Here is a 21,075-nt window from a genome sequence, read left to right on the forward strand (position 1 = left end):
AATGTGTATAAGGCTCTGTGGCATCACTCAAACGCAGCCAAATTGTCACACTAGCTGTGTATCTCTAACAAAGTTGACGTATGCCCTCACCTCGGTGCCGGTTAAAACGATTTCGCCCCCGGGTGGGCTCGAACCACCAACCTTTCGGTTAACAGCCGAACGCGCTAGCCGATTGCGCCACGGAGGCCTTGACTTTGGCTCCCTTGTGCTCTGTATATCAACGCAATTCGTATACCTTCTGCAGGAATCTCGCAGAATGGTAGCATTTGCTTACGCCTCTTCACATGGATAACGTGCATGCACACTGTAGCGAGGCTCGTAAACGAATGACATCGCCAAGCATGACATTATACTACAAAATGCATACAAACCAATGTTCTGCCTATGCATTCAGAAAACCTCTGAGGCCAGTAGAATACTTGTCATAGGTTGTAGAACATCCCTTTCATTCAGTGTACTGCCATGTGTTAGATGCTGCTCGAGATAGCTCCGCTCCTTGCAGGAAGGTTTAAAAAATGAATGCCTTCTGTGAGGTTCGAACTCACGACCCCTGGTTTACGAGACCAGTGCTCAACCACTGAGCTAAGAAGGCGGCAGCTTAGCGTTTGTGAGCTATCCCCAAATTGTTACTTCATCATACTGAATCTTGCAGCCCTCGACCAGATATCGGATTTGGCACACAGCTGCTGCTGGGGGTGTCCACATTGCCGTTTTCCAAATCTCTTGAATGTTTCGCCCTTACGATCGACGACGAGCGTCGGCCCACCAAAAGTTAGCGGTCTGCACAATCCTGACCTAGTGCACAGCTTGTGGGATAGCGTGGCTCGACTGCGAAATGCGCCTTTCGGCTCCTCTCTCTGGCTACAGTGCGCTGTTGTCCACAGTGGCACTGGCGTTGCCCATGGGGCTTCATGTAAGGCGACTGCACGTCGCTCGGCCAACAGCGGCCTACTGCAGACCGACACTTAAGACACACCAAATACAAATCGACATCGAGAGACAGGCCCTGTCATATGGCACTCGCGACGTATATGCTGAAATTGAATGTAAAGAATACGTCTTTTGTAGCGGGCGTCCCTCTACTGCAGTGTCACACATGACGAATAAAAAGGAAAACAGCAGAACGTCTGTGTAGGGCCATGTTTTTACCTACAGTGTCACTTGGCTGAATGTGTATAAGGCTCTGTGGCATCACTCAAACGCAGCCAAATTGTCACACTAGCTGTGTATCTCTAACAAAGTTGACGTATGCCCTCACCTCGGTGCCGGTTAAAACGATTTCGCCCCCGGGTGGGCTCGAACCACCAACCTTTCGGTTAACAGCCGAACGCGCTAGCCGATTGCGCCACGGAGGCCTTGACTTTGGCTCCCTTGTGCTCTGTATATCAACGCAATTCGTATACCTTCTGCAGGAATCTCGCAGAATGGTAGCATTTGCTTACGCCTCTTCACATGGATAACGTGCATGCACACTGTAGCGAGGCTCGTAAACGAATGACATCGCCAAGCATGACATTATACTACAAAATGCATACAAACCAATGTTCTGCCTATGCATTCAGAAAACCTCTGAGGCCAGTAGAATACTTGTCATAGGTTGTAGAACATCCCTTTCATTCAGTGTACTGCCATGTGTTAGATGCTGCTCGAGATAGCTCCGCTCCTAGCAGGAAGGTTTAAAAAATGAATGCCTTCTGTGAGGTTCGAACTCACGACCCCTGGTTTGCGAGACCAGTGCTCTACCACTGAGCTAAGAAGGCGGCAGCTTAGCGTTTGTGAGCTATCCCCAAATTGTTACTTCATCATACTGAATCTTGCAGCCCTCGACCAGATATCGGACTTGGCACACAGCTGCTGCTGGGGGTGTCCACATTGCCGTTTTCCAAATCTCTTGAATGTTTCGCCCTTACGATCGACGACGAGCGTCGGCCCACCAAAAGTTAGCGGTCTGCACAATCCTGACCTAGTGCACAGCTTGTGGGATAGCGTGGCTCGACTGCGAAATGCGCCTTTCGGCTCCTCTCTCTGGCTACAGTGCGCTGTTGTCCACAGTGGCACTGGCGTTGCCCATGGGGCTTCATGTAAGGCGACTGCACGTCGCTCGGCCAACAGCGGCCTACTGCAGACCGACACTTAAGACACACCAAATACAAATCGACATCGAGAGACAGGCCCTGTCATATGGCACTCGCGACGTATATGCTGAAATTGAATGTAAAGAATACGTCTTTTGTAGCGGGCGTCCCTCTACTGCAGTGTCACACATGACGAATAAAAAGGAAAACAGCAGAACGTCTGTGTAGGGCCATGTTTTTACCTACAGTGTCACTTGGCTGAATGTGTATAAGGCTCTGTGGCATCACTCAAACGCAGCCAAATTGTCACACTAGCTGTGTATCTCTAACAAAGTTGACGTATGCCCTCACCTCGGTGCCGGTTAAAACGATTTCGCCCCCGGGTGGGCTCGAACCACCAACCTTTCGGTTAACAGCCGAACGCGCTAGCCGATTGCGCCACGGAGGCCTTGACTTTGGCTCCCTTGTGCTCTGTATATCAACGCAATTCGTATACCTTCTGCAGGAATCTCGCAGAATGGTAGCATTTGCTTACGCCTCTTCACATGGATAACGTGCATGCACACTGTAGCGAGGCTCGTAAACGAATGACATCGCCAAGCATGACATTATACTACAAAATGCATACAAACCAATGTTCTGCCTATGCATTCAGAAAACCTCTGAGGCCAGTAGAATACTTGTCATAGGTTGTAGAACATCCCTTTCATTCAGTGTACTGCCATGTGTTAGATGCTGCTCGAGATAGCTCCGCTCCTTGCAGGAAGGTTTAAAAAATGAATGCCTTCTGTGAGGTTCGAACTCACGACCCCTGGTTTACGAGACCAGTGCTCTACCACTGAGCTAAGAAGGCGGCAGCTTAGCGTTTGTGAGCTATCCCCAAATTGTTACTTCATCATACTGAATCTTGCAGCCCTCGACCAGATATCGGATTTGGCACACAGCTGCTGCTGGGGGTGTCCACATTGCCGTTTTCCAAATCTCTTGAATGTTTCGCCCTTACGATCGACGACGAGCGTCGGCCCACCAAAAGTTAGCGGTCTGCACAATCCTGACCTAGTGCACAGCTTGTGGGATAGCGTGGCTCGACTGCGAAATGCGCCTTTCGGCTCCTCTCTCTGGCTACAGTGCGCTGTTGTCCACAGTGGCACTGGCGTTGCCCATGGGGCTTCATGTAAGGCGACTGCACGTCGCTCGGCCAACAGCGGCCTACTGCAGACCGACACTTAAGACACACCAAATACAAATCGACATCGAGAGACAGGCCCTGTCATATGGCACTCGCGACGTATATGCTGAAATTGAATGTAAAGAATACGTCTTTTGTAGCGGGCGTCCCTCTACTGCAGTGTCACACATGACGAATAAAAAGGAAAACAGCAGAACGTCTGTGTAGGGCCATGTTTTTACCTACAGTGTCACTTGGCTGAATGTGTATAAGGCTCTGTGGCATCACTCAAACGCAGCCAAATTGTCACACTAGCTGTGTATCTCTAACAAAGTTGACGTATGCCCTCACCTCGGTGCCGGTTAAAACGATTTCGCCCCCGGGTGGGCTCGAACCACCAACCTTTCGGTTAACAGCCGAACGCGCTAGCCGATTGCGCCACGGAGGCCTTGACTTTGGCTCCCTTGTGCTCTGTATATCAACGCAATTCGTATACCTTCTGCAGGAATCTCGCAGAATGGTAGCATTTGCTTACGCCTCTTCACATGGATAACGTGCATGCACACTGTAGCGAGGCTCGTAAACGAATGACATCGCCAAGCATGACATTATACTACAAAATGCATACAAACCAATGTTCTGCCTATGCATTCAGAAAACCTCTGAGGCCAGTAGAATACTTGTCATAGGTTGTAGAACATCCCTTTCATTCAGTGTACTGCCATGTGTTAGATGCTGCTCGAGATAGCTCCGCTCCTTGCAGGAAGGTTTAAAAAATGAATGCCTTCTGTGAGGTTCGAACTCACGACCCCTGGTTTACGAGACCAGTGCTCTACCACTGAGCTAAGAAGGCGGCAGCTTAGCGTTTGTGAGCTATCCCCAAATTGTTACTTCATCATACTGAATCTTGCAGCCCTCGACCAGATATCGGATTTGGCACACAGCTGCTGCTGGGGGTGTCCACATTGCCGTTTTCCAAATCTCTTGAATGTTTCGCCCTTACGATCGACGACGAGCGTCGGCCCACCAAAAGTTAGCGGTCTGCACAATCCTGACCTAGTGCACAGCTTGTGGGATAGCGTGGCTCGACTGCGAAATGCGCCTTTCGGCTCCTCTCTCTGGCTACAGTGCGCTGTTGTCCACAGTGGCACTGGCGTTGCCCATGGGGCTTCATGTAAGGCGACTGCACGTCGCTCGGCCAACAGCGGCCTACTGCAGACCGACACTTAAGACACACCAAATACAAATCGACATCGAGAGACAGGCCCTGTCATATGGCACTCGCGACGTATATGCTGAAATTGAATGTAAAGAATACGTCTTTTGTAGCGGGCGTCCCTCTACTGCAGTGTCACACATGACGAATAAAAAGGAAAACAGCAGAACGTCTGTGTAGGGCCATGTTTTTACCTACAGTGTCACTTGGCTGAATGTGTATAAGGCTCTGTGGCATCACTCAAACGCAGCCAAATTGTCACACTAGCTGTGTATCTCTAACAAAGTTGACGTATGCCCTCACCTCGGTGCCGGTTAAAACGATTTCGCCCCCGGGTGGGCTCGAACCACCAACCTTTCGGTTAACAGCCGAACGCGCTAGCCGATTGCGCCACGGAGGCCTTGACTTTGGCTCCCTTGTGCTCTGTATATCAACGCAATTCGTATACCTTCTGCAGGAATCTCGCAGAATGGTAGCATTTGCTTACGCCTCTTCACATGGATAACGTGCATGCACACTGTAGCGAGGCTCGTAAACGAATGACATCGCCAAGCATGACATTATACTACAAAATGCATACAAACCAATGTTCTGCCTATGCATTCAGAAAACCTCTGAGGCCAGTAGAATACTTGTCATAGGTTGTAGAACATCCCTTTCATTCAGTGTACTGCCATGTGTTAGATGCTGCTCGAGATAGCTCCGCTCCTTGCAGGAAGGTTTAAAAAATGAATGCCTTCTGTGAGGTTCGAACTCACGACCCCTGGTTTACGAGACCAGTGCTCTACCACTGAGCTAAGAAGGCGGCAGCTTAGCGTTTGTGAGCTATCCCCAAATTGTTACTTCATCATACTGAATCTTGCAGCCCTCGACCAGATATCGGATTTGGCACACAGCTGCTGCTGGGGGTGTCCACATTGCCGTTTTCCAAATCTCTTGAATGTTTCGCCCTTACGATCGACGACGAGCGTCGGCCCACCAAAAGTTAGCGGTCTGCACAATCCTGACCTAGTGCACAGCTTGTGGGATAGCGTGGCTCGACTGCGAAATGCGCCTTTCGGCTCCTCTCTCTGGCTACAGTGCGCTGTTGTCCACAGTGGCACTGGCGTTGCCCATGGGGCTTCATGTAAGGCGACTGCACGTCGCTCGGCCAACAGCGGCCTACTGCAGACCGACACTTAAGACACACCAAATACAAATCGACATCGAGAGACAGGCCCTGTCATATGGCACTCGCGACGTATATGCTGAAATTGAATGTAAAGAATACGTCTTTTGTAGCGGGCGTCCCTCTACTGCAGTGTCACACATGACGAATAAAAAGGAAAACAGCAGAACGTCTGTGTAGGGCCATGTTTTTACCTACAGTGTCACTTGGCTGAATGTGTATAAGGCTCTGTGGCATCACTCAAACGCAGCCAAATTGTCACACTAGCTGTGTATCTCTAACAAAGTTGACGTATGCCCTCACCTCGGTGCCGGTTAAAACGATTTCGCCCCCGGGTGGGCTCGAACCACCAACCTTTCGGTTAACAGCCGAACGCGCTAGCCGATTGCGCCACGGAGGCCTTGACTTTGGCTCCCTTGTGCTCTGTATATCAACGCAATTCGTATACCTTCTGCAGGAATCTCGCAGAATGGTAGCATTTGCTTACGCCTCTTCACATGGATAACGTGCATGCACACTGTAGCGAGGCTCGTAAACGAATGACATCGCCAAGCATGACATTATACTACAAAATGCATACAAACCAATGTTCTGCCTATGCATTCAGAAAACCTCTGAGGCCAGTAGAATACTTGTCATAGGTTGTAGAACATCCCTTTCATTCAGTGTACTGCCATGTGTTAGATGCTGCTCGAGATAGCTCCGCTCCTTGCAGGAAGGTTTAAAAAATGAATGCCTTCTGTGAGGTTCGAACTCACGACCCCTGGTTTACGAGACCAGTGCTCTACCACTGAGCTAAGAAGGCGGCAGCTTAGCGTTTGTGAGCTATCCCCAAATTGTTACTTCATCATACTGAATCTTGCAGCCCTCGACCAGATATCGGATTTGGCACACAGCTGCTGCTGGGGGTGTCCACATTGCCGTTTTCCAAATCTCTTGAATGTTTCGCCCTTACGATCGACGACGAGCGTCGGCCCACCAAAAGTTAGCGGTCTGCACAATCCTGACCTAGTGCACAGCTTGTGGGATAGCGTGGCTCGACTGCGAAATGCGCCTTTCGGCTCCTCTCTCTGGCTACAGTGCGCTGTTGTCCACAGTGGCACTGGCGTTGCCCATGGGGCTTCATGTAAGGCGACTGCACGTCGCTCGGCCAACAGCGGCCTACTGCAGACCGACACTTAAGACACACCAAATACAAATCGACATCGAGAGACAGGCCCTGTCATATGGCACTCGCGACGTATATGCTGAAATTGAATGTAAAGAATACGTCTTTTGTAGCGGGCGTCCCTCTACTGCAGTGTCACACATGACGAATAAAAAGGAAAACAGCAGAACGTCTGTGTAGGGCCATGTTTTTACCTACAGTGTCACTTGGCTGAATGTGTATAAGGCTCTGTGGCATCACTCAAACGCAGCCAAATTGTCACACTAGCTGTGTATCTCTAACAAAGTTGACGTATGCCCTCACCTCGGTGCCGGTTAAAACGATTTCGCCCCCGGGTGGGCTCGAACCACCAACCTTTCGGTTAACAGCCGAACGCGCTAGCCGATTGCGCCACGGAGGCCTTGACTTTGGCTCCCTTGTGCTCTGTATATCAACGCAATTCGTATACCTTCTGCAGGAATCTCGCAGAATGGTAGCATTTGCTTACGCCTCTTCACATGGATAACGTGCATGCACACTGTAGCGAGGCTCGTAAACGAATGACATCGCCAAGCATGACATTATACTACAAAATGCATACAAACCAATGTTCTGCCTATGCATTCAGAAAACCTCTGAGGCCAGTAGAATACTTGTCATAGGTTGTAGAACATCCCTTTCATTCAGTGTACTGCCATGTGTTAGATGCTGCTCGAGATAGCTCCGCTCCTTGCAGGAAGGTTTAAAAAATGAATGCCTTCTGTGAGGTTCGAACTCACGACCCCTGGTTTACGAGACCAGTGCTCTACCACTGAGCTAAGAAGGCGGCAGCTTAGCGTTTGTGAGCTATCCCCAAATTGTTACTTCATCATACTGAATCTTGCAGCCCTCGACCAGATATCGGATTTGGCACACAGCTGCTGCTGGGGGTGTCCACATTGCCGTTTTCCAAATCTCTTGAATGTTTCGCCCTTACGATCGACGACGAGCGTCGGCCCACCAAAAGTTAGCGGTCTGCACAATCCTGACCTAGTGCACAGCTTGTGGGATAGCGTGGCTCGACTGCGAAATGCGCCTTTCGGCTCCTCTCTCTGGCTACAGTGCGCTGTTGTCCACAGTGGCACTGGCGTTGCCCATGGGGCTTCATGTAAGGCGACTGCACGTCGCTCGGCCAACAGCGGCCTACTGCAGACCGACACTTAAGACACACCAAATACAAATCGACATCGAGAGACAGGCCCTGTCATATGGCACTCGCGACGTATATGCTGAAATTGAATGTAAAGAATACGTCTTTTGTAGCGGGCGTCCCTCTACTGCAGTGTCACACATGACGAATAAAAAGGAAAACAGCAGAACGTCTGTGTAGGGCCATGTTTTTACCTACAGTGTCACTTGGCTGAATGTGTATAAGGCTCTGTGGCATCACTCAAACGCAGCCAAATTGTCACACTAGCTGTGTATCTCTAACAAAGTTGACGTATGCCCTCACCTCGGTGCCGGTTAAAACGATTTCGCCCCCGGGTGGGCTCGAACCACCAACCTTTCGGTTAACAGCCGAACGCGCTAGCCGATTGCGCCACGGAGGCCTTGCCTTTGGCTCCCTTGTGCTCTGTATATCAACGCAATTCGTATACCTTCTGCAGGAATCTCGCAGAATGGTAGCATTTGCTTACGCCTCTTCACATGGATAACGTGCATGCACACTGTAGCGAGGCTCGTAAACGAATGACATCGCCAAGCATGACATTATACTACAAAATGCATACAAACCAATGTTCTGCCTATGCATTCAGAAAACCTCTGAGGCCAGTAGAATACTTGTCATAGGTTGTAGAACATCCCTTTCATTCAGTGTACTGCCATGTGTTAGATGCTGCTCGAGATAGCTCCGCTCCTTGCAGGAAGGTTTAAAAAATGAATGCCTTCTGTGAGGTTCGAACTCACGACCCCTGGTTTACGAGACCAGTGCTCTACCACTGAGCTAAGAAGGCGGCAGCTTAGCGTTTGTGAGCTATCCCCAAATTGTTACTTCATCATACTGAATCTTGCAGCCCTCGACCAGATATCGGATTTGGCACACAGCTGCTGCTGGGGGTGTCCACATTGCCGTTTTCCAAATCTCTTGAATGTTTCGCCCTTACGATCGACGACGAGCGTCGGCCCACCAAAAGTTAGCGGTCTGCACAATCCTGACCTAGTGCACAGCTTGTGGGATAGCGTGGCTCGACTGCGAAATGCGCCTTTCGGCTCCTCTCTCTGGCTACAGTGCGCTGTTGTCCACAGTGGCACTGGCGTTGCCCATGGGGCTTCATGTAAGGCGACTGCACGTCGCTCGGCCAACAGCGGCCTACTGCAGACCGACACTTAAGACACACCAAATACAAATCGACATCGAGAGACAGGCCCTGTCATATGGCACTCGCGACGTATATGCTGAAATTGAATGTAAAGAATACGTCTTTTGTAGCGGGCGTCCCTCTACTGCAGTGTCACACATGACGAATAAAAAGGAAAACAGCAGAACGTCTGTGTAGGGCCATGTTTTTACCTACAGTGTCACTTGGCTGAATGTGTATAAGGCTCTGTGGCATCACTCAAACGCAGCCAAATTGTCACACTAGCTGTGTATCTCTAACAAAGTTGACGTATGCCCTCACCTCGGTGCCGGTTAAAACGATTTCGCCCCCGGGTGGGCTCGAACCACCAACCTTTCGGTTAACAGCCGAACGCGCTAGCCGATTGCGCCACGGAGGCCTTGACTTTGGCTCCCTTGTGCTCTGTATATCAACGCAATTCGTATACCTTCTGCAGGAATCTCGCAGAATGGTAGCATTTGCTTACGCCTCTTCACATGGATAACGTGCATGCACACTGTAGCGAGGCTCGTAAACGAATGACATCGCCAAGCATGACATTATACTACAAAATGCATACAAACCAATGTTCTGCCTATGCATTCAGAAAACCTCTGAGGCCAGTAGAATACTTGTCATAGGTTGTAGAACATCCCTTTCATTCAGTGTACTGCCATGTGTTAGATGCTGCTCGAGATAGCTCCGCTCCTTGCAGGAAGGTTTAAAAAATGAATGCCTTCTGTGAGGTTCGAACTCACGACCCCTGGTTTACGAGACCAGTGCTCTACCACTGAGCTAAGAAGGCGGCAGCTTAGCGTTTGTGAGCTATCCCCAAATTGTTACTTCATCATACTGAATCTTGCAGCCCTCGACCAGATATCGGATTTGGCACACAGCTGCTGCTGGGGGTGTCCACATTGCCGTTTTCCAAATCTCTTGAATGTTTCGCCCTTACGATCGACGACGAGCGTCGGCCCACCAAAAGTTAGCGGTCTGCACAATCCTGACCTAGTGCACAGCTTGTGGGATAGCGTGGCTCGACTGCGAAATGCGCCTTTCGGCTCCTCTCTCTGGCTACAGTGCGCTGTTGTCCACAGTGGCACTGGCGTTGCCCATGGGGCTTCATGTAAGACGACTGCACGTCGCTCGGCCAACAGCGGCCTACTGCAGACCGACACTTAAGACACACCAAATACAAATCGACATCGAGAGACAGGCCCTGTCATATGGCACTCGCGACGTATATGCTGAAATTGAATGTAAAGAATACGTCTTTTGTAGCGGGCGTCCCTCTACTGCAGTGTCACACATGACGAATAAAAAGGAAAACAGCAGAACGTCTGTGTAGGGCCATGTTTTTACCTACAGTGTCACTTGGCTGAATGTGTATAAGGCTCCGTGGCATCACTCAAACGCAGCCAAATTGTCACACTAGCTGTGTATCTCTAACAAAGTTGACGTATGCCCTCGCCTCGGTGCCGGTTAAAACGATTTCGCCCCCGGGTGGGCTCGAACCACCAACCTTTCGGTTAACAGCCGAACGCGCTAGCCGATTGCGCCACGGAGGCCTTGACCTTGGCTCCCTTGTGCTCTGTATATCAACGCAATTCGTATACCTTCTGCAGGAATCTCGCAGAATGGTAGCATTTGCTTACGCCTCTTCACATGGATAACGTGCATGCACACTGTAGCGAGGCTCGTAAACGAATGACATCGCCAAGCATGACATTATACTACAAAATGCATACAAACCAATGTTCTGCCTATGCATTCAGAAAACCTCTGAGGCCAGTAGAATACTTGTCATAGGTTGTAGAACATCCCATTCATTCAGTGTACTGCCATGTGTTAGATGCAGCTCGAGATAGCTCCGCTCCTTGCAGGAAGGTTTAAAAAACGAATGCCTTCTGTGAGGTTCGAACTCACGACCCCTGGTTTAGGAGACCAGTGCTCTACCACTGAGCTAAGAAGGCGGCAGCTTAGCGTTTGTGAGCTATCCCCAAATTGTTACTTCATCATACTGAATCTTGCAGCCCTCGACCAGATATCGGATTTGGCACACAGCTGCTGCTGGGGGTGTCCACATTGCCGTTTTCCAAATCTCTTGAATGTTTCGCCCTTACGATCGACGACGAGCGTCGGCCCACCAAAAGTTAGCGGTCTGCACAATCCTGACCTAGTGCACAGCTTGTGGGATAGCGTGGCTCGACTGCGAAATGCGCCTTTCGGCTCCTCTCTCTGGCTACAGTGCGCTGTTGTCCACAGTGGCACTGGCGTTGCCCATGGGGCTTCATGTAAGGCGACTGCACGTCGCTCGGCCAACAGCGGCCTACTGCAGACCGACACTTAAGACACACCAAATACAAATCGACATCGAGAGACAGGCCCTGTCATATGGCACTCGCGACGTATATGCTGAAATTGAATGTAAAGAATACGTCTTTTGTAGCGGGCGTCCCTCTACTGCAGTGTCACACATGACGAATAAAAAGGAAAACAGCAGAACGTCTGTGTAGGGCCATGTTTTTACCTACAGTGTCACTTGGCTGAATGTGTATAAGGCTCTGTGGCATCACTCAAACGCAGCCAAATTGTCACACTAGCTGTGTATCTCTAACAAAGTTGACGTATGCCCTCACCTCGGTGCCGGTTAAAACGATTTCGCCCCCGGGTGGGCTCGAACCACCAACCTTTCGGTTAACAGCCGAACGCGCTAGCCGATTGCGCCACGGAGGCCTTGACTTTGGCTCCCTTGTGCTCTGTATATCAACGCAATTCGTATACCTTCTGCAGGAATCTCGCAGAATGGTAGCATTTGCTTACGCCTCTTCACATGGATAACGTGCATGCACACTGTAGCGAGGCTCGTAAACGAATGACATCGCCAAGCATGACATTATACTACAAAATGCATACAAACCAATGTTCTGCCTATGCATTCAGAAAACCTCTGAGGCCAGTAGAATACTTGTCATAGGTTGTAGAACATCCCTTTCATTCAGTGTACTGCCATGTGTTAGATGCTGCTCGAGATAGCTCCGCTCCTTGCAGGAAGGTTTAAAAAATGAATGCCTTCTGTGAGGTTCGAACTCACGACCCCTGGTTTACGAGACCAGTGCTCTACCACTGAGCTAAGAAGGCGGCAGCTTAGCGTTTGTGAGCTATCCCCAAATTGTTACTTCATCATACTGAATCTTGCAGCCCTCGACCAGATATCGGATTTGGCACACAGCTGCTGCTGGGGGTGTCCACATTGCCGTTTTCCAAATCTCTTGAATGTTTCGCCCTTACGATCGACGACGAGCGTCGGCCCACCAAAAGTTAGCGGTCTGCACAATCCTGACCTAGTGCACAGCTTGTGGGATAGCGTGGCTCGACTGCGAAATGCGCCTTTCGGCTCCTCTCTCTGGCTACAGTGCGCTGTTGTCCACAGTGGCACTGGCGTTGCCCATGGGGCTTCATGTAAAGCGAGCGACTGCACGTCGCTCGGCCAACAGCGGCCTACTGCAGACCGACACTTAAGACACACCAAATACAAATCGACATCGAGAGACAGGCCCTGTCATATGGCACTCGCGACGTATATGCTGAAATTGAATGTAAAGAATACGTCTTTTGTAGCGGGCGTCCCTCTACTGCAGTGTCACACATGACGAATAAAAAGGAAAACAGCAGAACGTCTGTGTAGGGCCATGTTTTTACCTACAGTGTCACTTGGCTGAATGTGTATAAGGCTCTGTGGCATCACTCAAACGCAGCCAAATTGTCACACTAGCTGTGTATCTCTAACAAAGTTGACGTATGCCCTCACCTCGGTGCCGGTTAAAACGATTTCGCCCCCGGGTGGGCTCGAACCACCAACCTTTCGGTTAACAGCCGAACGCGCTAGCCGATTGCGCCACGGAGGCCTTGACTTTGGCTCCCTTGTGCTCTGTATATCAACGCAATTCGTATACCTTCTGCAGGAATCTCGCAGAATGGTAGCATTTGCTTACGCCTCTTCACATGGATAACGTGCATGCACACTGTAGCGAGGCTCGTAAACGAATGACATCGCCAAGCATGACATTATACTACAAAATGCATACAAACCAATGTTCTGCCTATGCATTCAGAAAACCTCTGAGGCCAGTAGAATACTTGTCATAGGTTGTAGAACATCCCTTTCATTCAGTGTACTGCCATGTGTTAGATGCTGCTCGAGATAGCTCCGCTCCTTGCAGGAAGGTTTAAAAAATGAATGCCTTCTGTGAGGTTCGAACTCACGACCCCTGGTTTACGAGACCAGTGCTCTACCACTGAGCTAAGAAGGCGGCAGCTTAGCGTTTGTGAGCTATCCCCAAATTGTTACTTCATCATACTGAATCTTGCAGCCCTCGACCAGATATCGGATTTGGCACACAGCTGCTGCTGGGGGTGTCCACATTGCCGTTTTCCAAATCTCTTGAATGTTTCGCCCTTACGATCGACGACGAGCGTCGGCCCACCAAAAGTTAGCGGTCTGCACAATCCTGACCTAGTGCACAGCTTGTGGGATAGCGTGGCTCGACTGCGAAATGCGCCTTTCGGCTCCTCTCTCTGGCTACAGTGCGCTGTTGTCCACAGTGGCACTGGCGTTGCCCATGGGGCTTCATGTAAGGCGACTGCACGTCGCTCGGCCAACAGCGGCCTACTGCAGACCGACACTTAAGACACACCAAATACAAATCGACATCGAGAGACAGGCCCTGTCATATGGCACTCGCGACGTATATGCTGAAATTGAATGTAAAGAATACGTCTTTTGTAGCGGGCGTCCCTCTACTGCAGTGTCACACATGACGAATAAAAAGGAAAACAGCAGAACGTCTGTGTAGGGCCATGTTTTTACCTACAGTGTCACTTGGCTGAATGTGTATAAGGCTCTGTGGCATCACTCAAACGCAGCCAAATTGTCACACTAGCTGTGTATCTCTAACAAAGTTGACGTATGCCCTCACCTCGGTGCCGGTTAAAACGATTTTGCCCCCGGGTGGGCTCGAACCACCAACCTTTCGGTTAACAGCCGAACGCGCTAGCCGATTGCGCCACGGAGGCCTTGACTTTGGCTCCCTTGTGCTCTGTATATCAACGCAATTCGTATACCTTCTGCAGGAATCTCGCAGAATGGTAGCATTTGCTTACGCCTCTTCACATGGATAACGTGCATGCACACTGTAGCGAGGCTCGTAAACGAATGACATCGCCAAGCATGACATTATACTACAAAATGCATACAAACCAATGTTCTGCCTATGCATTCAGAAAACCTCTGAGGCCAGTAGAATACTTGTCATAGGTTGTAGAACATCCCTTTCATTCAGTGTACTGCCATGTGTTAGATGCTGCTCGAGATAGCTCCGCTCCTTGCAGGAAGGTTTAAAAAATGAATGCCTTCTGTGAGGTTCGAACTCACGACCCCTGGTTTACGAGACCAGTGCTCTACCACTGAGCTAAGAAGGCGGCAGCTTAGCGTTTGTGAGCTATCCCCAAATTGTTACTTCATCATACTGAATCTTGCAGCCCTCGACCAGATATCGGATTTGGCAAACAGCTGCTGCTGGGGGTGTCCACATTGCCGTTTTCCAAATCTCTTGAATGTTTCGCCCTTACGATCGACGACGAGCGTCGGCCCACCAAAAGTTAGCGGTCTGCACAATCCTGACCTAGTGCACAGCTTGTGGGATAGCGTGGCTCGACTGCGAAATGCGCCTTTCGGCTCCTCTCTCTGGCTACAGTGCGCTGTTGTCCACAGTGGCACTGGCGTTGCCCATGGGGCTTCATGTAAGGCGACTGCACGTCGCTCGGCCAACAGCGGCCTACTGCAGACCGACACTTAAGACACACCAAATACAAATCGACATCGAGAGACAGGCCCTGTCATATGGCACTCGCGACGTATATGCTGAAATTGAATGTAAAGAATACGTCTTTTGTAGCGGGCGTCCCTCTACTGCAGTGTCACACATGACGAATAAAAAGGAAAACAGCAGAACGTCTGTGTAGGGCCATGTTTTTACCTACAGTGTCACTTGGCTGAATGTGTATAAGGCTCCGTGGCATCACTCAAACGCAGCCAAATTGTCACACTAGCTGTGTATCTCTAACAAAGTTGACGTATGCCCTCACCTCGGTGCCGGTTAAAACGATTTCGCCCCCAGGTGGGCTCGAACCACCAACCTTTCGGTTAACAGCCGAACGCGCTAGCCGATTGCGCCACGGAGGCCTTGACCTTGGCTCCCTTGTGCTCTGTATATCAACGCAATTCGTATACCTTCTGCAGGAATCTCGCAGAATGGTAGCATTTGCTTACGCCTCTTCACATGGATAACGTGCATGCACACTGTAGCGAGGCTCGTAAACGAATGACATCGCCAAGCATGACATTATACTACAAAATGCATACAAACCAATGTTCTGCCTATGCATTCAGAAAACCTCTGAGGCCAGTAGAATACTTGTCATAGGTTGTAGAACATCCCATTCATTCAGTGTACTGCCATGTGTTACATGCAGCTCGAGATAGCTCCGCTCCTTGCAGGAAGGTTTAAAAAACGAATGCCTTCTGTGAGGTTCGAACTCACGACCCCTGGTTTAGGAGACCAGTGCTCTACCACTGAGCTAAGAAGGCGGCAGCTTAGCGTTGGTGAGCTATCCCCAAATTGTTACTTCATCATACTGAATCTTGCAGCCCTCGACCAGATATCGGATTTGGCACACAGCTGCTGCTGGGGGTGTCCACATTGCCGTTTTCCAAATCTCTTGAATGTTTCGCCCTTACGATCGACGACGAGCGTCGGCCCACCAAAAGTTAGCGGTCTGCACAATCCTGACCTAGTGCACAGCTTGTGGGATAGCGTGGCTCGACTGCGAAATGCGCCTTTCGGCTCCTCTCTCTGGCTACAGTGCGCTGTTGTCCACAGTGGCACTGGCGTTGCCCATGGGGCTTCATGTAAGGCGACTGCACGTCGCTCGGCCAACAGCGGCCTACTGCAGACCGACACTTAAGACACACCAAATACAAATCGACATCGAGAGACAGGCCCTGTCATATGGCACTCGCGACGTATATGCTGAAATTGAATGTAAAGAATACGTCTTTTGTAGCGGGCGTCCCTCTACTGCAGTGTCACACATGACGAATAAAAAGGAAAACAGCAGAACGTCTGTGTAGGGCCATGTTTTTACCTACAGTGTCACTTGGCTGAATGTGTATAAGGCTCTGTGGCATCACTCAAACGCAGCCAAATTGTCACACTAGCTGTGTATCTCTAACAAAGTTGACGTATGCCCTCACCTCGGTGCCGGTTAAAACGATTTCGCCCCCGGGTGGGCTCGAACCACCAACCTTTCGGTTAACAGCCGAACGCGCTAGCCGATTGCGCCACGGAGGCCTTGACTTTGGCTCCCTTGTGCTCTGTATATCAACGCAATTCGTATACCTTCTGCAGGAATCTCGCAGAATGGTAGCATTTGCTTACGCCTCTTCACATGGATAACGTGCATGCACACTGTAGCGAGGCTCGTAAACGAATGACATCGCCAAGCATGACATTATACTACAAAATGCATACAAACCAATGTTCTGCCTATGCATTCAGAAAACCTCTGAGGCCAGTAGAATACTTGTCATAGGTTGTAGAACATCCCTTTCATTCAGTGTACTGCCATGTGTTAGATGCTGCTCGAGATAGCTCCGCTCCTTGCAGGAAGGTTTAAAAAATGAATGCCTTCTGTGAGGTTCGAACTCACGACCGCTGGTTTACGAGACCAGTGCTCTACCACTGAGCTAAGAAGGCGGCAGCTTAGCGTTTGTGAGCTATCCCCAAATTGTTACTTCATCATACTGAATCTTGCAGCCCTCGACCAGATATCGGATTTGGCACACAGCTGCTGCTGGGGGTGTCCACATTGCCGTTTTCCAAATCTCTTGAGTGTTTCGCCCTTACGATCGACGACGAGCGTCGGCCCACCAAAAGTTAGCGGTCTGCACAATCCTGACCTAGTGCACAGCTTGTGGGATAGCGTGGCTCGACTGCGAAATGCGCCTTTCGGCTCCTCTCTCTGGCTACAGTGCGCTGTTGTCCACAGTGGCACTGGCGTTGCCCATGGGGCTTCATGTAAGGCGACTGCACGTCGCTCGGCCAACAGCGGCCTACTGCAGACCGACACTTAAGACACACCAAATACAAATCGACATCGAGAGACAGGCCCTGTCATATGGCACTCGCGACGTATATGCTGAAATTGAATGTAAAGAATACGTCTTTTGTAGCGGGCGTCCCTCTACTGCAGTGTCACACATGACGAATAAAAAGGAAAACAGCAGAACGTCTGTGTAGGGCCATGTTTTTACCTACAGTGTCACTTGGCTGAATGTGTATAAGGCTCTGTGGCATCACTCAAACGCAGCCAAATTGTCACACTAGCTGTGTATCTCTAACAAAGTTGACGTATGCCCTCACCTCGGTGCCGGTTAAAACGATTTCGCCCCCGGGTGGGCTCGAACCACCAACCTTTCGGTTAACAGCCGAACGCGCTAGCCGATTGCGCCACGGAGGCCTTGACTTTGGCTCCCTTGTGCTCTGTATATCAACGCAATTCGTATACCTTCTGCAGGAATCTCGCAGAATGGTAGCATTTGCTTACGCCTCTTCACATGGATAACGTGCATGCACACTGTAGCGAGGCTCGTAAACGAATGACATCGCCAAGCATGACATTATACTACAAAATGCATACAAACCAATGTTCTGCCTATGCATTCAGAAAACCTCTGAGGCCAGTAGAATACTTGTCATAGGTTGTAGAACATCCCTTTCATTCAGTGTACTGCCATGTGTTAGATGCTGCTCGAGATAGCTCCGCTCCTTGCAGGAAGGTTTAAAAAATGAATGCCTTCTGTGAGGTTCGAACTCACGACCCCTGGTTTACGAGACCAGTGCTCTACCACTGAGCTAAGAAGGCGGCAGCTTAGCGTTTGTGAGCTATCCCCAAATTGTTACTTCATCATACTGAATCTTGCAGCCCTCGACCAGATATCGGATTTGGCACACAGCTGCTGCTGGGGGTGTCCACATTGCCGTTTTCCAAATCTCTTGAATGTTTCGCCCTTACGATCGACGACGAGCGTCGGCCCACCAAAAGTTAGCGGTCTGCACAATCCTGACCTAGTGCACAGCTTGTGGGATAGCGTGGCTCGACTGCGAAATGCGCCTTTCGGCTCCTCTCTCTGGCTACAGTGCGCTGTTGTCCACAGTGGCACTGGCGTTGCCCATGGGGCTTCATGTAAGGCGACTGCACGTCGCTCGGCCAACAGCGGCCTACTGCAGACCGACACTTAAGACACACCAAATACAAATCGACATCGAGAGACAGGCCCTGTCATATGGCACTCGCGACGTATATGCTGAAATTGAATGTAAAGAATACGTCTTTTGTAGCGGGCGTCCCTCTACTGCAGTGTCACACATGACGAATAAAAAGGAAAACAGCAGAACGTCTGTGTAGGGCCATGTTTTTACCTACAGTGTCACTTGGCTGAATGTGTATAAGGCTCTGTGGCATCACTCAAACGCAGCCAAATTGTCACACTAGCTGTGTATCTCTAACAAAGTTGACGTGTGCCCTCACCTCGGTGCCGGTTAAAACGATTTCGCCCCCGGGTGGGCTCGAACCACCAACCTTTCGGTTAACAGCCGAACGCGCTAGCCGATTGCGCCACGGAGGCCTTGCCTTCGGCTCCCTTGTGCTCTGTATATCAACGCAATTCGTATACCTTCTGCAGGAATCTCGCAGAATGGTAGCATTTGCTTACGCCTCTTCACATGGATAACGTGCATGCACACTGTAGCGAGGCTCGTAAACGAATGACATCGCCAAGCATGACATTATACTACAAAATGCATACAAACGCGCTAGCCGATTGCGCCACGGAGGCCTTGACTTTGGCTCCCTTGTGCTCTGTATATCAACGCAATTCGTATACCTTCTGCAGGAATCTCGCAGAATGGTAGCATTTGCTTACGCCTCTTCACATGGATAACGTGCATGCACACTGTAGCGAGGCTCGTAAACGAATGACATCGCCAAGCATGACATTATACTACAAAATGCATACAAACCAATGTTCTGCCTATGCATTCAGAAAACCTCTGAGGCCAGTAGAATACTTGTCATAGGTTGTAGAACATCCCTTTCATTCAGTGTACTGCCATGTGTTAGATGCTGCTCGAGATAGCTCCGCTCCTTGCAGGAAGGTTTAAAAAATGAATGCCTTCTGTGAGGTTCGAACTCACGACCCCTGGTTTACGAGACCAGTGCTCTACCACTGAGCTAAGAAGGCGGCAGCTTAGCGTTTGTGAGCTATCCCCAAATTGTTACTTCATCATACTGAATCTTGCAGCCCTCGACCAGATATCGGATTTGGCACACAGCTGCTGCTGGGGGTGTCCACATTGCCGTTTTCCAAATCTCTTGAATGTTTCGCCCTTACGATCGACGACGAGCGTCGGCCCACCACAAGTTAGCGGTCTGCACAATCCTGACCTAGTGCACAGCTTGTGGGATAGCGTGGCTCGACTGCGAAATGCGCCTTTCGGCTCCTCTCTCTGGCTACAGTGCGCTGTTGTCCACAGTGGCACTGGCGTTGCCCATGATGCTTCATGTAAGGCGACTGCACGTCGCTCGGCCAACAGCGGCCTACTGCAGACCGACACTTAAGACACACCAAATACAAATCGACATCGAGAGACAGGCCCTGTCATATGGCACTCGCGACGTATATGCTGAAATTGAATGTAAAGAATACGTCTTTTGTAGCGGGCGTCCCTCTACTGCAGTGTCACACATGACGAATAAAAAGGAAAACAGCAGAACGTCTGTGTAGGGCCATGTTTTTACCTACAGTGTCACTTGGCTGAATGTGTATAAGGCTCTGTGGCATCACTCAAACGCAGCCAAATTGTCACACTAGCTGTGTATCTCTAACAAAGTTGACGTATGCCCTCACCTCGGTGCCGGTTAAAACGATTTCGCCCCCGGGTGGGCTCGAACCACCAACCTTTCGGTTAACAGCCGAACGCGCTAGCCGATTGCGCCACGGAGGCCTTGACTTTGGCTCCCTTGTGCTCTGTATATCAACGCAATTCGTATACCTTCTGCAGGAATCTCGCAGAATGGTAGCATTTGCTTACGCCTCTTCACATGGATAACGTGCATGCACACTGTAGCGAGGCTCGTAAACGAATGACATCGCCAAGCATGACATTATACTACAAAATGCATACAAACCAATGTTCTGCCTATGCATTCAGAAAACCTCTGAGGCCAGTAGAATACTTGTCATAGGTTGTAGAACATCCCTTTCATTCAGTGTACTGCCATGTGTTAGATGCTGCTCGAGATAGCTCCGCTCCTTGCAGGAAGGTTTAAAAAATGAATGCCTTCTGTGAGGTTCGAACTCACGACCCCTGGTTTACGAGACCAGTGCTCTACCACTGAGCTAAGAAGGCGGCAGCTTAGCGTTTGTGAGCTATCCCCAAATTGTTACTTCATCATACTGAATCTTGCAGCCCTCGACCAGATATCGGATTTGGCACACAGCTGCTGCTGGGGGTGTCCACATTGCCGTTTTCCAAATCTCTTGAATGTTTCGCCCTTACGATCGACGACGAGCGTCGGCCCACCAAAAGTTAGCGGTCTGCACAATCCTGACCTAGTGCACAGCTTGTGGGATAGCGTGGCTCGACTGCGAAATGCGCCTTTCGGCTCCTCTCTCTGGCTACAGTGCGCTGTTGTCCACAGTGGCACTGGCGTTGCCCATGGGGCTTCATGTAAGGCGACTGCACGTCGCTCGGCCAACAGCGGCCTACTGCAGACCGACACTTAAGACACACCAAATACAAATCGACATCGAGAGACAGGC

General features: G+C 50.1%; 36 non-coding genes across 36 annotated transcripts; all 36 read right to left on the minus strand.

The window, feature by feature from the left end:
- Positions 1–113: 113 nt before the first annotated feature.
- Trnan-guu lies at positions 114–187 on the minus strand. The gene has a single exon. It is a non-coding gene; the product is annotated as a tRNA-Asn (tRNA).
- A 333-nt stretch (positions 188–520) lies between these two features.
- On the minus strand, positions 521–592 carry Trnat-cgu. Its single transcript has one exon. It is a non-coding gene; the product is annotated as a tRNA-Thr (tRNA).
- Positions 593–1,281: 689 nt separating this feature from the next.
- Trnan-guu lies at positions 1,282–1,355 on the minus strand. The gene has a single exon. It is a non-coding gene; the product is annotated as a tRNA-Asn (tRNA).
- Positions 1,356–1,688: 333 nt separating this feature from the next.
- Positions 1,689–1,760, minus strand: Trnaa-cgc. The gene has a single exon. It is a non-coding gene; the product is annotated as a tRNA-Ala (tRNA).
- Positions 1,761–2,449: 689 nt separating this feature from the next.
- Trnan-guu lies at positions 2,450–2,523 on the minus strand. The gene has a single exon. It is a non-coding gene; the product is annotated as a tRNA-Asn (tRNA).
- A 333-nt stretch (positions 2,524–2,856) lies between these two features.
- On the minus strand, positions 2,857–2,928 carry Trnat-cgu. The gene has a single exon. It is a non-coding gene; the product is annotated as a tRNA-Thr (tRNA).
- A 689-nt stretch (positions 2,929–3,617) lies between these two features.
- Trnan-guu lies at positions 3,618–3,691 on the minus strand. Its single transcript has one exon. It is a non-coding gene; the product is annotated as a tRNA-Asn (tRNA).
- A 333-nt stretch (positions 3,692–4,024) lies between these two features.
- Positions 4,025–4,096, minus strand: Trnat-cgu. The gene has a single exon. It is a non-coding gene; the product is annotated as a tRNA-Thr (tRNA).
- Positions 4,097–4,785: 689 nt separating this feature from the next.
- Positions 4,786–4,859, minus strand: Trnan-guu. Its single transcript has one exon. It is a non-coding gene; the product is annotated as a tRNA-Asn (tRNA).
- A 333-nt stretch (positions 4,860–5,192) lies between these two features.
- On the minus strand, positions 5,193–5,264 carry Trnat-cgu. The gene has a single exon. It is a non-coding gene; the product is annotated as a tRNA-Thr (tRNA).
- A 689-nt stretch (positions 5,265–5,953) lies between these two features.
- Trnan-guu lies at positions 5,954–6,027 on the minus strand. Its single transcript has one exon. It is a non-coding gene; the product is annotated as a tRNA-Asn (tRNA).
- A 333-nt stretch (positions 6,028–6,360) lies between these two features.
- On the minus strand, positions 6,361–6,432 carry Trnat-cgu. The gene has a single exon. It is a non-coding gene; the product is annotated as a tRNA-Thr (tRNA).
- A 689-nt stretch (positions 6,433–7,121) lies between these two features.
- Trnan-guu lies at positions 7,122–7,195 on the minus strand. Its single transcript has one exon. It is a non-coding gene; the product is annotated as a tRNA-Asn (tRNA).
- Positions 7,196–7,528: 333 nt separating this feature from the next.
- On the minus strand, positions 7,529–7,600 carry Trnat-cgu. The gene has a single exon. It is a non-coding gene; the product is annotated as a tRNA-Thr (tRNA).
- A 689-nt stretch (positions 7,601–8,289) lies between these two features.
- Positions 8,290–8,363, minus strand: Trnan-guu. Its single transcript has one exon. It is a non-coding gene; the product is annotated as a tRNA-Asn (tRNA).
- Positions 8,364–8,696: 333 nt separating this feature from the next.
- Positions 8,697–8,768, minus strand: Trnat-cgu. Its single transcript has one exon. It is a non-coding gene; the product is annotated as a tRNA-Thr (tRNA).
- Positions 8,769–9,457: 689 nt separating this feature from the next.
- Trnan-guu lies at positions 9,458–9,531 on the minus strand. The gene has a single exon. It is a non-coding gene; the product is annotated as a tRNA-Asn (tRNA).
- A 333-nt stretch (positions 9,532–9,864) lies between these two features.
- On the minus strand, positions 9,865–9,936 carry Trnat-cgu. Its single transcript has one exon. It is a non-coding gene; the product is annotated as a tRNA-Thr (tRNA).
- A 689-nt stretch (positions 9,937–10,625) lies between these two features.
- On the minus strand, positions 10,626–10,699 carry Trnan-guu. Its single transcript has one exon. It is a non-coding gene; the product is annotated as a tRNA-Asn (tRNA).
- A 333-nt stretch (positions 10,700–11,032) lies between these two features.
- Trnar-ccu lies at positions 11,033–11,104 on the minus strand. The gene has a single exon. It is a non-coding gene; the product is annotated as a tRNA-Arg (tRNA).
- A 689-nt stretch (positions 11,105–11,793) lies between these two features.
- Trnan-guu lies at positions 11,794–11,867 on the minus strand. The gene has a single exon. It is a non-coding gene; the product is annotated as a tRNA-Asn (tRNA).
- Positions 11,868–12,200: 333 nt separating this feature from the next.
- On the minus strand, positions 12,201–12,272 carry Trnat-cgu. Its single transcript has one exon. It is a non-coding gene; the product is annotated as a tRNA-Thr (tRNA).
- A 693-nt stretch (positions 12,273–12,965) lies between these two features.
- On the minus strand, positions 12,966–13,039 carry Trnan-guu. The gene has a single exon. It is a non-coding gene; the product is annotated as a tRNA-Asn (tRNA).
- A 333-nt stretch (positions 13,040–13,372) lies between these two features.
- Positions 13,373–13,444, minus strand: Trnat-cgu. The gene has a single exon. It is a non-coding gene; the product is annotated as a tRNA-Thr (tRNA).
- A 689-nt stretch (positions 13,445–14,133) lies between these two features.
- Trnan-guu lies at positions 14,134–14,207 on the minus strand. The gene has a single exon. It is a non-coding gene; the product is annotated as a tRNA-Asn (tRNA).
- A 333-nt stretch (positions 14,208–14,540) lies between these two features.
- Positions 14,541–14,612, minus strand: Trnat-cgu. Its single transcript has one exon. It is a non-coding gene; the product is annotated as a tRNA-Thr (tRNA).
- A 689-nt stretch (positions 14,613–15,301) lies between these two features.
- On the minus strand, positions 15,302–15,375 carry Trnan-guu. Its single transcript has one exon. It is a non-coding gene; the product is annotated as a tRNA-Asn (tRNA).
- A 333-nt stretch (positions 15,376–15,708) lies between these two features.
- Trnar-ccu lies at positions 15,709–15,780 on the minus strand. The gene has a single exon. It is a non-coding gene; the product is annotated as a tRNA-Arg (tRNA).
- A 689-nt stretch (positions 15,781–16,469) lies between these two features.
- On the minus strand, positions 16,470–16,543 carry Trnan-guu. The gene has a single exon. It is a non-coding gene; the product is annotated as a tRNA-Asn (tRNA).
- A 333-nt stretch (positions 16,544–16,876) lies between these two features.
- On the minus strand, positions 16,877–16,948 carry Trnat-cgu. The gene has a single exon. It is a non-coding gene; the product is annotated as a tRNA-Thr (tRNA).
- A 689-nt stretch (positions 16,949–17,637) lies between these two features.
- Positions 17,638–17,711, minus strand: Trnan-guu. The gene has a single exon. It is a non-coding gene; the product is annotated as a tRNA-Asn (tRNA).
- Positions 17,712–18,044: 333 nt separating this feature from the next.
- Trnat-cgu lies at positions 18,045–18,116 on the minus strand. The gene has a single exon. It is a non-coding gene; the product is annotated as a tRNA-Thr (tRNA).
- Positions 18,117–18,805: 689 nt separating this feature from the next.
- Trnan-guu lies at positions 18,806–18,879 on the minus strand. Its single transcript has one exon. It is a non-coding gene; the product is annotated as a tRNA-Asn (tRNA).
- A 543-nt stretch (positions 18,880–19,422) lies between these two features.
- Positions 19,423–19,494, minus strand: Trnat-cgu. Its single transcript has one exon. It is a non-coding gene; the product is annotated as a tRNA-Thr (tRNA).
- A 689-nt stretch (positions 19,495–20,183) lies between these two features.
- Trnan-guu lies at positions 20,184–20,257 on the minus strand. Its single transcript has one exon. It is a non-coding gene; the product is annotated as a tRNA-Asn (tRNA).
- A 333-nt stretch (positions 20,258–20,590) lies between these two features.
- Trnat-cgu lies at positions 20,591–20,662 on the minus strand. The gene has a single exon. It is a non-coding gene; the product is annotated as a tRNA-Thr (tRNA).
- Between the last annotated feature and the right edge of the window lie 413 nt (positions 20,663–21,075).

The sequence above is a fragment of the Schistocerca americana genome, chromosome 5 (genome assembly GCF_021461395.2).
Source record: "Schistocerca americana isolate TAMUIC-IGC-003095 chromosome 5, iqSchAmer2.1, whole genome shotgun sequence".
Taxonomy (NCBI): Eukaryota; Metazoa; Arthropoda; class Insecta; order Orthoptera; family Acrididae; genus Schistocerca; species Schistocerca americana.